Genomic DNA, 13,386 nt, shown 5'->3' with positions numbered 1-13,386 from the left:
ACTTAAATACTACTTTTCTACATAGGTGCCATTTAAATTAAGGCACTTATCGTAGCGATGGACGAGCTTGGAAATTCCTTCGTCGTAAAATTCGGCCGCCTGCGCCACATTAGACACTTGTGTGAACCCAGCTTAAGAAATTGTTCTCTAGTGTTTATTTTATGTTCCTTGTATCATTATTAGTATGCGTACTCTAACTATGTCAATACAGTATATTTGTACAATATATGTAAACTCCCTAGGACGACATTGGTTGCATAAAAATGCTCAAAGATGGATCAAAATAAATAAATAAGCACAGTACGTAATTTCAGTGGCGCCAGGCGAATGGCGGCTAAGACACACTGTACTATATCAAAATATATTTCAACGTGATTATCTGAAGCTCAGGTGGTATGGGAAGGAGGTGGGTAAATTCTGGGTCAAACATACCACACTGACTGCAGAGTACAGACATGTACAGAAATAAATACACGACACGTCATTATCAGTGGTCTAGTTTTGACCTTACCGAATCTCAAGATTCATGTTAAGCCCGGCTGTAGTTCCTTGATTTTTCTCATAAAACTTAATGCCGTTTTAAAAATTCCGTTTTACATAAAATTACGAAACCAAGAATATTAGATAAGAAACGAAAGTTCATTGTGGTGTAATTCTACATAAATCGTTTCCGAAGCATCAGACAAAATGCTGAGGTCTTCTTGCTGTTTATTGATGAAAAGTGTTGCTTAATTGTGGTTGTTGTTGTGGCCAGAAGTGCTAAACTTGATTTGATGCAGCTGCCACACTAGTCTCTCCCGTTCAAGCCTATTTATCTTTGAGTATCTACTGCATCTGCCATTCATTTGAACCATCTCACTCTATTCATGCTTAGGTCTTCTTCTACAGTTTTACACATACATCTTCCTCCATTACAAGCTTGGTCATTCAGAGATGCTTCAGGATGTGTCTTATCAACCAATCCATTGTTTTTGTCAATTTGTACCATAATTTTTTCCCCCAAATTCTATTCAGTATCCCCTCATTAGTTATTCAGCCTGCTGCCTCATCTTTTGCATTCTTCTCCACCACCACATTTCAGACTTTCTATTCTTCTCGTCTGAACTGCTTATATATATTTGATTTTTGTTCAAGGCTACACTCCACGAACGCCTTCACAAAAGACTTCCTAATTTTTAATTAATATTGGGTGTCATCAAATTTATCTCTTTCAGGAGTGCTTTTCTTACTGCAAGCAGTTTGCATTTCATATTGTCTCTAAGTCTTTGTTGCCCAAATAGTTAACTTTCAGTGTCTCCTTTCCTAAACTAATTCCCTCAGCATTACCTAATTTAATTCGATTATGTACAATTAACGTTGTTTTACTTTTGTTGAAGTTCATTTTATAACCTCTTTCTAAAATGCTATCTGTTCCATTCAACTGCTCTTCTGAACCTTCGCCATCTTTAGCAGAATTTCAGTGTCATCAGCACTCCTACACAACTTTTAATTCTTCTCGCTGAACTCTAATTCCTTCTCCAAATTTCTCCTTGTTTTCCTTTACTGGTTGCTCATCATACAGATTGAATAACATAGGTGAACATATTTCCACTGCTTCTCCATAAAGAATGTAATACAACACCTCACAAATGTATGTTAAAAGAGCTAAATGAGAAAAGTTATCCTGTTGGTATATTCTGTGTACTTGTCAAAGCTTCAGGTTCTGTGGAACAAAAAATTCTACTTCACAAGGTAAAGTGTTATGTCATTAACGGCATCCCTCTTGCATGGATGGAATATAACCTCCTAAACAAAAAGGAAAGTGTCTTATTACAAGACTGTATCTTGGGCATGTAAATAACTTCAGAATTTGGTGCACAACATGGGGAGTGCCACAGGGACCAGCACTGGCCTCACACGTGGTGCTGACTTGCGTAAATGATTTTCCAACGACTTTAAAGGGCTGTTCAAAACATGTAATGTTTGCTGATAGCAAAAGCAAACCAGTCAAAGGTCCAAGCTCAATACTGAGAGACAGGGCTCAAATAATAAGTGAAAAGGCCCACAAATGGTTCATAGCTAACAGTTTAAGTGTTAATCTCACAAAGAATCTTGCAGTTACAAACAATCAGGAATGACTTTTAGCATAAGAGGTAGACACTGACAACCACATGCTGTATGAAATACAGTTTATAAATTCATGGGATCCAGTTGGATGACAAGTTAAAATTGTGTCAACACAAAGCTAAACTAATCAAGAAGCTTAGTTCATCATGTTATGGCCGCGCGGGATTAGCCGCGCGCTCTGAGGCGCTGCAGTCATGGACTGTGCGGCTGTTCCCGGCGGAGGTTCGAGTCCTCCCTCGGGCATGGCTGTGTGTGTTTGTCCTTAGGATAATTTAGGTTAAGTAGTGTGTAAGCTTAGGGACTGATGACCTTAACAGTTAAGTCCCATAAGATTTCACACACATTTTAACATTTTCATCATGTTATGCCCTTAGAATCATCATCCACTGGGCTGACTGAAAGACAATAATGCAGACTTATCTTCCATATTTTCACTCCCTACTGTCTTACGGAATTATCTTCTAGGGTAGTGCACCTATTGTAAGTAGCTTACTTTGTTCACACACCAGAAGCAAGCAGTAAGAATGTTGTGTGAATTAGATACCCACATATCTTGCAGAAGCTTTGTTAAGGATTTTAGCCGTGACGTAAATGAAATAGGTCATGCGACTCAGCCATGCCTGCTACAGAAATGATGGGCACCCTAGAATACGCTTACTTTAGTAAATAATGGAACTTTATTTTTGTGTGCGGCGCTAAAATACAGCACTCACGATTCTAGTAAGGTGCTATAGTCTAGTCGAGATCAGTTAGCTCCTTGTTGCTAGCCTTACTAAACATATATGAAAGGAACACATACTAGAGAAAGAGAGATTGAAAAACAAAAAAAAACAGAATAGTTAACATACAAAAGGTAACAAAGACATGGAGTAAATGATCCGCGCTTCGTGCGAACAAACACAGCGCCTCTAGCGGCGCGCACAGAACCAGAGACGCACTAGCAAAAATTTGACACTTGCGCACTAACACACTCACACACACACACACACACACACACACACACACACACACACACATGGAAGGTGGTTTCGGGTCGCTACATCAGTCCCCTCGGCGGGAGCAGAGCGCCACCAGAAAACGTGCCGGGAAGTGCACATGAAGGCCAGATCTCGTGGTGCAGTGTGTTGCAGGAGCTGCTGGCGTAGTCGGTGCGGGTAACTGGGTCATTTCTGTTGCTCAGGTCAGCGCTGGAAAAGGCAATGAATGAGGCAGTAGTGGTCTCTGGGGGCAGCTCATGGAAAACGTAGGCTGGCTTGACACTGTCGACAGTGACAATGGTATGTTTCCTATTCAGGAGAATGTCCAGTGTGTGGTCTCCTGTACTGACAACCTGGTGTAGACCAGTGTAGGCAGGTTGGGGAGCCGGTTTGATGCCGTCACTACGTAGCATCATGTGAGAGCACGAGCTGAGAGCCTAGTGCATGAACAGCAGGCCAGTGCAGTGTCTGGATGGCTGTGTGGGGGCGTATCTTCTGGATGTGCTCTCTCAGATGGCCAACGAGTGTAGAACGATCCACTTCTTCCCTTGGAACTGCTTTTACGAAATCACAGGGTAGTCTCAGCGTTTCCCCATATACTATTAACGCCGAGGAACCACCCAAGTAAGACGTTTGGTAAAGCCTCAGTCCACCCAGTCACATGGCACATCAGGGCTGCTTTTAGGGTGTGATGCCATCATTCACCATTTCATTGCTTCCAGGGTGGTAGCTGGTTGTCCGAAGATGATTCATGCCGCAAGGTACTGACAGTTTTGTGAACAATTCAGACTCGAATTGTCTGCCTCTATTGGTGGTGGTGTGGAGCAATATCCAATGTGACACAAAGGCATGTGTCAAGGTTTTGGCCAAGATATTATCTATTGGTACTGCTTACGGCCAACGAGTGAATCTGTCGAGAATGGTGAGCAGCTAGCGTTGGTTGTTTGAAAGCTGGAGCAGTCCAATGATGTCAGCGTGAACATATGCGAATCATACTGTGACATCGGGAAAATTACCTACTGGTGCATGTATATGTCCACCAACTTTACTGCATTGGCACTGGAGACAACACTTTGTCCACACTCTACAATCCTTCTTTGCTCCCGGCCACACAAAGCGATCTAGAACCAGACAGAGCGTAGATCTTGTACCTGAGTGGCTCAGGGATTTGAATGCTTGCCATCAGAAGTTCAGAGGCAGTTACGGACGTGGCTTGTCCATGGTCACATCGCAATGCAGTTGTATGCCAGTGCCAGGAATGTCTACTGGTTGCACTTGCAATGAGGTCCGTGCATCTTGTAACAGGTCTTGCAGCTCTCGGTCTGACCTCTGTGCTTCTACAAGTGCCATGCAGTCCAGTGTAGAGATGCTGCCAATGCGAGAGAGGGTCCGCCACGATATTGTCGACACTGGAAATGTGTTGAACATTTGTGGTGAATTGGGCAGTGTATAGCAGTTGACTGTGTTACCTTGTCGAGCAGTTCAGATTATTTTGCCAGAAGGTGAATGTCAGCAAGTTGTAGTCTGTAAATATTATGAAGCCGCGAGCCTCGACATGAGGACGAAAGTATTTGAAAGCCTCGTACATTGCCAGCAGTTCGCAGCCACACGCACTCCATCTCTTTTGCGAGGTGGTTAGCTTTTTAGAAAAGAAAGTTAGCAGCTGCCAGGCCTCATCAACATATTGTTGAAGCACGCCGCCTATCGCTGTCTGGCTCACATCTACAACCACAGCCAACAGTGCATTCGGCTCGGAATGTGCCTACAACCCACGTCTGCTATTGCTTGTTTTGTTTTCTCAAATGCCGCAATCATGTCATGCATCCAGGTAATTGTCGAACTGCCTTTACCCTTTGGGTCCGCTAGCATGGCTGTCGGCAGTTCTTGAACTACTGCTGTAAGCAGCAGATTCCGCCAATAAAAGTTCGGCATGCCTAGGTAGCTCCACCGTGAGTCCATATAGCAAAGATGTCATCAGTGTATCTAAACCAAACCAGGAGCCGAAGACTTATCGATCCCAGGAAAGCCTCCTCCAAATGACCCATGAAAAGGTTGGCATAGAAAGGAGCCAACCTGGTTCCCATTGTTGTGCCCCTGATCTGTTTGTATGTCTGCTTCTCAAAAGTAAAATAGTTGTTCATAAATATGAAGTTGCTTAATATGATCACAAAGGATGTCATTGGTTTGGAATCAGGTGGGGAATGGTTGAGATAATGTTCAGTGGCAGACAGACCATGTACATGGGGAACATTAGTATAGCATGATCTGGCATCAGTGGTGACAAGCAAGACATGTGGTAGGAATGGGATGAGCACAGATTTCAGACAGTATATGAATTGGTTGATGTCTTTGCACTATAGGGTGCAGCTGTTGATCAACTAAGCCAGATATATGATCATTGGGTGCTTTGAAGCCAGCAACTATGGGATGGCCAGGGTGACTGGATTTATGATCACTTGGAACAATGTAAAAGGTGAGGGTTTGTGGTTTGGGTGGGATAACAAGGATTGAGGTCTTAGTCCTGGTGTATCACAGCAATGGGATCTTAATGGCAGATGCTGTAGGTAGAACTGTCAAAAAGCTTGCATAAACCATCACATACGTACTCCAGTTGGTGAAGTATCACTGTAGTAGATCCTTGTCCACCAGGAGTCAATAGTTTTTTAGGGAATGAAAAGCACGGATTTATTTTTAGGGTCATGTTGTAGGCCCTAAGAAAGAATTATGATGCAACGCTGAATGTTGGGAATACTTGGAATCTATATAAGGGGTGATTTTGAGATAATGCTGGTTGATCAAGTTGGGATTGTGACTGATACAGGTTAAGACAGGGTTCAACGTCAGGCTTGATCTTGGAAAGGTTTTTAGACTACGTTGCAAAGTAAAATAGGTCCTTAACTAAACCAGCAGGATGAAATGCAGATTTAGGGCTGAAAATGAGATCCTTGGATAATACAGATGATTCAGGAGGGGAGAGGACCTTAGATTAGAGGTTAACACTGTAGTGTTAGGGCTTGTTCTTGTGATCATGGGTTACTATAGCTTTGGGAGGCACTTTTGAGGGCTGGGAGATGTTAAGAAGCCTGGCCAAACCCACGTTGTATGAGAGGAGTAGCAGTTGGTGTGGATGCATAGGGAGCTAGTGGCACAGGAATGGAAACACAGCTGTTGAGGTAGTTTAAGAGATGGGATAGCTTTTTGAGGTGAAGTCTGGCCTGTTGTTGCACTTTGATGTTGGCTTGGCAGATGATACCAACTAAGCAAATGTGAAGGGCAGATAACAGTAGGATTTTGTAGGAGACATATGGTGGAGTGGAAATTGGCAGATGAGGTATATTACATCCAGAAAGAAGGACTTTCAGTGCCAGGCCTTTGCAGGTAACTCTCAGGATCAAGCAGCTTTCGAGAAACAGAATGTGTATGAAACAATATCTGAGTCTAAGTACTATAAATCACTGTTCTTGTACCCCTGCCCACAAAATTCACTGCTGCTTTTTATCACTATGAACTTACTGACATTGCAGGCAAAAAACACATCAAATGTTGAAACTTCCTGGCAGATTAAAACTGTGTGCCTGACTGAGACTCGAACTCGGGACCTTTGCCTTTCGCGGGCAAGTGCTTTACCATCTGAGCTACCAAAGCACGACTCACGACCGGTACTCACAGCTTTACTTCTGCCAGTATCTTGTCTCCTACCTTCCAAACTTTACAAAAGCTCTCCTGCGAAACTTGCAGAATTAGCACTCCTGAAAGAAAGGATATTGCGGAGACACGGCTTAGCCACAGCCTGGGGGATGTTTCCAGAATGGAAAGTTTCAAATCAGCGCACACTCCGCTGCAGAGTGAAAATCTCATTCTGGAAACATCCCCCACGCTGTGGCTAAGCCGTGTCTCCGCAATATCCTTTCTTTCAGGAGTGCTAGTTCTGCAAGGTTAGCAGGAGAGCTTCTGTAAAGTTTGGAAGGTAGGAGACGAGATACTGGCAGAAGTAAAGCTGTGAGTACCGGGCGTGAGTCGTGCTTCGGTAGCTCAGATGGTAGAGCACTTGCCCGCGAAAGGCAAAGGACCCGAGTTCGAGTCTCAGTCGGGCACACAGTTTTAATCTGCCAGGAAGTCTCAAATCAGCGCACACTCCGCTGCAGAGTGAAAATCTCATTCTGGAAACATCAAATGTTGGTTAACTTATGCAGTACATACTACATTTCTTATTACCAAGTACTGCACCAAACACAAATTCTCCAGGCAATCAATGTGAACATGGTTCCATGCATCAGGTAAAATATATTTGATAGATAATCATCTGAAAACATTACAGTTGGTATTAGCGCATGTTGTTTGTGGACTTTCCTGGTGACATGTTGGTCACTTGCAAAGTGAACATTGGTAAGTGTGGAAACATAGTACTATGAAAATTTCGCACACAAAATCTGCCCAGGGAGCTATAGTTAGCATGAACTACTGAGATGTAGAGAAAACTGACACTTTTATCGATAACAGACATAATGTGGTTCAATGTTCAAAGGTACACTATGTGATCAAAAGTAACCGGACACCCCAAACAACAAATGTTTTTCGTATTTGGTGCACTGTGCTGCCACCTACTGCCGGGTACTCCATATCGGTGACCTCAGTAGTCATTATTAAACACCGTGAGAGAGCAGAATGGGGCACTCCACGGAACTCACGGACTTTGAACGTGGTCAGGTGATAGAGTGTCACTAGTGTCATACGTCTGTATGTGATATTTCCACACTACTAAACATCCCTATGTCCACTGTTTCCAATGTGATAGTGAAGTGGAAACGTGAAGGGACACATACAGCACAAAAGCGTACAGGCCGACCTTGTCAGTTGATTGAGAGAGACTGCGGACAGTTAAGGAAGGTCGTCAGCTGCATCACGATCCACTGCAAGTACTTTGAGAGTTAGGTGGGAGGTTAGAAAACTTGGATTTCATGGTCAAGCGGCTGCTCAGAAGCCACACATCACAGCAGTAAATGCCAAACAACGCCTTACTTGGTGTAAGGAGCATAAACGTTGGACAATTGAACAGTGGAAAAACATTGTGTGGAGTGACGCGTCATGGTACACAATGTGGCGATCCGATGGCAGGGTGTGGGTACAGCGAATGCCCAGTGAACATCATCTGCCAGTGTGTGTATTGCCAACAGTAAAATTCGGAGGCAGTGGTGTCATGGTTTAGTCATGTTTTTCATGGAGGGGGCTTGCACCCCTTGTTGTTTTGCATGACACTATCACAGCACAGGCCTTGCTTCATTGATGTGTTAAGCATCTTCTTGCTTGCCAGTCTTGAAGAGCAATTCGGGGATGGGGGATTGCATCTTTCAACAAGATCGAGCACCTGTTCATAATGTAAGGCCTGCAGTGGAGTGGTTACAAGACAACAACATCCCTGTAATGGACTGTCCCGCACAGAGTCCTGACCTGAATCCTATATAACACCTTTGGGATGTTTTGGAACGCCGACTTTGTGCCAGGCCTCATCAACTGACATCGAAACCTCTCCTCAGTGCAGCACTCCGTGAAGAATGGGCTGCCATTCCCTAAGAAACCTTCCAGCACCTGATTGAACATACGCCTGCAAGAGCAGAAGCTGTCCTCTAGGCTAAGGGTGGGCCAACACCATACTGAATTCCAGCATTACCGATGGAGGGTGCCACAAACTTGTAAGTCATTTTCAGCCAGGTGTTCAGCTACTTTTGATCACATAATGTATATAATTTGACAAAGATTTAAGCCTCACAAGAACATGAGGTACTTTTATACCATCACTTATCAGAGATCACTGTAAAAACATGTTGCGTCAAGGTGGTCTCTAGCCCATTTCCCTCATTAATTAAAAGATTTGGAACCAAAGACTGCATAAATAGTGCATTAGTTCGCTAAACATTCAGAGATATCTGCAATGGATTTCTTTGTAAAGTCTCTGTGAGTTGATTAGGTGTTTTTTTTTAGCTCAGCTCCCCATAATTGTTTAAGATGGAGTTACATTATGTGATCAAAAGTATCTGGACACCCCCAAAAACATACGTTTTTCATATTAGGTGCATTGTGCTATCAGTTACTGCCAAGTACAGTAGTCATTAGACATCGTGAGAGAGCAGAATGCGGTCCGTGGAACTCACGGACTTCAAACTTTGTCAAGTGACTGGGTGTCACTTGTGTCATATGTCTGTACGCGAGATTTCCACACTCCTGAACATCCCTAGGTCCACTGTTTCTAATGTGCTAGTGAAGTGGAAACGTGGAGGGACACGTACAGCACAAAAGTGTACAGGCCTCCCTTGTGTGCTGACCGACAGAGATCGCCAACAGATGAAGAGGGTCATAATGTGTAAAAGGCAGACATCTACCAGACCATCACACAGGATTCCAAACTGCATCAGGATCCACTGCAAGTACTATGATAGTTAGGCGGAAGGTGAGAAAACTTGGATTTCATGGTTGAGCTGCTGCTCATAAGCCACACACCATGACGGTAAATGCCAAACGATGCCTCCCTTGGTGTAAGGAGTGTAAACATTGGACAACGGAACAGCAGAAAAACGTGTTGAGTGACGAATCTCGATACACAATGAGGCGATCCGATGGCAGGGTGTGGGTATGGCGAATGCCCGGTGAACATCATCTGCTAGTGTGTGTAGTGCCAACAGTAAAATTTGGAGGAGCTGGTGTGGTCACGTTTTTCATGCAGGGGGCTTGCACCCTTTGTTGTTTTGCATGGCACTAACACAGCACAGGCCTACAGCGATGTTTTAAGCATCTTCTTGCTTCCCACTGTTGAAGAGCAATTCAGGGGTGGTGACTGCATCTTTCAACATGATCGAGCACCTGTTCATAATGCACGGCCTGTGGCAGAGTGGTTACATGACAATAACATCCCTGTAATGGACTGGCCTGCACATAATCCTGACCTGAATCCTGTAGACATTTTTGGGATGTTTTGGAATGCCGAACCAGGCCTCACCAACTGACATCGATACCTCTCCTCAGTGCAGCATTCCATGAAGAATGGGCTGCCATTCCCTAAGAAATCTTCCAGCACCTGATTGGAAGTACGCCTGCGAGGGCAGAAGCTGTCATCTAGGCTAAAGGTTGGCCAACACCATATTGAATTCCAGCATTACCGATGGAGGGTGCCACGAACTTTTAGGTCATTTTCAGCCAGGTGTCCGCATACTTTTGATCACATAGTGTGTGAGTAGCGATGTTGCACAACACACCCTTCTGCGTACTGGGCTCGGTGCTGATAACTATTTGTCATTCTCTGGGCAATGAGTTTCAGCATTACGTCAGCTCCGAGGCATAATTTATTTCTCAGCTTTTATGGGGCTATCAGTTGTGAGATATGTCACAACACAGAAAGTTAGTGAATGTGTCCCTCAATGTTCGGCAGGTTTTGGAAAGGGGAAATCCACTGACACAATCTCTAAGACTGTCGAATCTCTTGCCCTTGTGTCTCATGAATAACTTAATTTATTCAGTGCTATGGCCTCATTGGTTTTATCACCATGGCATCAATAGCAATTGGAAGGCCACCAAGAATCTTTTCCTCTACAATATAGTTTTACCTGAATGTGCTGTTTGCATTGACACAACAGACTTCACTTCAAACATCTGCAACAGACATGTTACATTATACATTGTGTGCAGCTCTGCCATGTACTATTCACATTTGTGTTTCAAGTCTTTAGTAATTTCAACTGAAATCATTAACAGGTGTCATTTTATTCTTTCTACTGCACTCTTCATATTTTGAGCTGCTGTAGTTCAACATTTCCCGGTAGCAAGGCCAGTTGCATATTTGTTGTGGAGGATGTGCTGTTATCTATTAAACATATAAATTAATTTACATGTGTGTGTGTAACTGAAACTCGGGCAACTTATTATAAGAGTAAAAAAACTGAACTTGCTAGACAATGTCAGTTAGTTTCAACATTTTCTTTGAATGGTATTAGGTTGCTGTTAAGTGGAACACAACATAGTGTTTTATAACAAATTTATCCAGTTAGTCTCTTGGTAAATAGGTAAAGTGGGACTATGGTTGAGATGATGCCAGACCCATATTCAGGAACAGTGTCCAGTCATCCTGATTTTGATGTCCATACATTCCATCAACTTAAGGGTTTGTTTCCAGAGTGAAATTTTCACTCTGCAGAAGAGTGTGCAACTACACTCCTGGAAATTGAAATAAGAACACCGTGAATTCATTGTCCCATGAAGGGGAAACTTTATTGACACATTCCTGGGGTCAGATACATCACATGATCACACTGACAGAACCACAGGCACATAGACACGGGCAACAGAGCATGCACAATGTCGGCACTAGTACAGTGTATATCCACCTTTCGCAGCAATGCAGGCTGCTATTCTCCCATGGAGACGATCGTAGAGATGCTGGATGTAGTCCTGTGGAACGGCTTGCCATGCCATTTCCACCTGGCGCCTCAGTTGGACCAGCGTTCGTGCTGGACGTGCAGACCGCGTGAGACGACGCTTCACCCAGTCCCAAACATGCTCAATGGGGGACAGATCCGGAGATCTTGCTGGCCAGGGTAGTTGACTTACACCTTCTAGAGCACGCTGGGTGGCACGGGAGACATGCGGACGTGCATTGTCCTGTTGGAACAGCAAGTTCCCTTGCCGGTCTAGGAATGGTAGAACGATGGGTTCGATGACGGTTTGGATGTACCGTGCACTATTCAGTGTCCCCTCGACGATCACCAGTGGTGTACGGCCAGTGTAGGAGATCGCTCCCCACACCATGATGCCGGGTGTTGGCCCTGTGTGCCTCGGTCGTATGCAGTCCTGATTGTGGCGCTCACCTGCACGGCGCCAAACACGCATACGACCATCATTGGCACCAAGGCAGAAGCGACTCTCATTGCTGAAGACGGCCTAACGGTGTGCGGGACCGTAGCCCAGCTTCATGGAGACGGTTGCGAATGGTCCTCGCCGATACCCCAGGAGCAACAGTGTCCCTAATTTGCTGGGAAGTGGCGGTGCGGTCCCCTACGGCACTGCGTAGGATCCTACGGTCTTGGCGTGCATCCGTGCGTCGCTGCGGTCCGGTCCCAGGTCGACGGGCACGTGCACCTTCCGCCGACCACTGGCGACAACATCGATGTACTGTGGAGACCTCACGCCCCACGTGTTGAGCAATTCGGCGGTACGTCCACCCGGCCTCCCGCATGCCCACTATACGCCCTCGCTCAAAGTCCGTCAACTGCACATACGGTTCACGTCCACGCTGTCGCGGCATGCTACCAGTGTTAAAGACTGCGATGGAGCTCCGTATGCCACGGCAAACTGGCTGACACTGACGGCGGCGGTGCACAAATGCTGCGCAGCTAGCGCCATTCGACGGCCAACACCGGGGTTCCTGGTGTGTCCGCTGTGCCGTGCGTGTGATCGTTGCTTGTACAGGCCTCTCGCAGTGTCCGGAGCAAGTATGGTGGGTCTGACACACCGGTGTCAATGTGTTCTTTTTTCCATTTCCAGGAGTGTATATAAAAAATGTTTCATATCAGCACACACTCCACTGCAGAGTGAAAATTTCATTCTGGAAACAATCCCCAGGCTGTGACTAAGCCATGTTTCCACAATATCTTTTCTTCCAGGAGTGCTAGTTCTGAAATGTTCACAGGAGAGCTTCTGTTAAGTTTGGAAGGTAGGAGACCTGATACTGGCACAATTAAAGCTGTGAGGATAGGTCGCGAGTTGTGCTTGTGTAGTTCAGCCGGTAGAGCACTTGCCCATGAAAGGCAAAGGTCCTGAGTTCGAGTCTTGGTCCAGCACACAGTTTTAACCTGCCAGTAAGTTTAATAACTTGGAAGTTACACCTTCTGCCACAAATGTGAAGTACCCAGAAGGGGAGGAGGAAACAAAATAAAACTTCATGGATTGAAAGGGTATGAGAACTTATTTCAGTGATTCCATAGGGCAGTATGAACGCAGTTATCAGGCTGAAAGTACTCTGTCCTGGATGCATGAATGAATCAGTATGATGTCATAAAGCTGTTGTACACTCTAGTGAGGCACACCGACCCATAATAGTTGTAATTTGTCCTTAACTGGATATTGGCAATGGGATGGTGGTGTTGTCCGAGTTGGTCACACACGTCCTTTCGGGGACAGATCTGGGAATCTCACTGGCCACAGAAGTACTTCAACATCACTTATACAGTTTATAGACAAACGTGCTTCGTGTGGACAGGCATTGTCCTGTTGCAAAATGGTGACTTGATAATGTCACTTGAGAGGAAAAATATAAGGC

The sequence above is a fragment of the Schistocerca piceifrons genome, chromosome 4 (genome assembly GCF_021461385.2).
Source record: "Schistocerca piceifrons isolate TAMUIC-IGC-003096 chromosome 4, iqSchPice1.1, whole genome shotgun sequence".
Taxonomy (NCBI): Eukaryota; Metazoa; Arthropoda; class Insecta; order Orthoptera; family Acrididae; genus Schistocerca; species Schistocerca piceifrons.
This window is presented reverse-complemented; position numbering follows the sequence as displayed.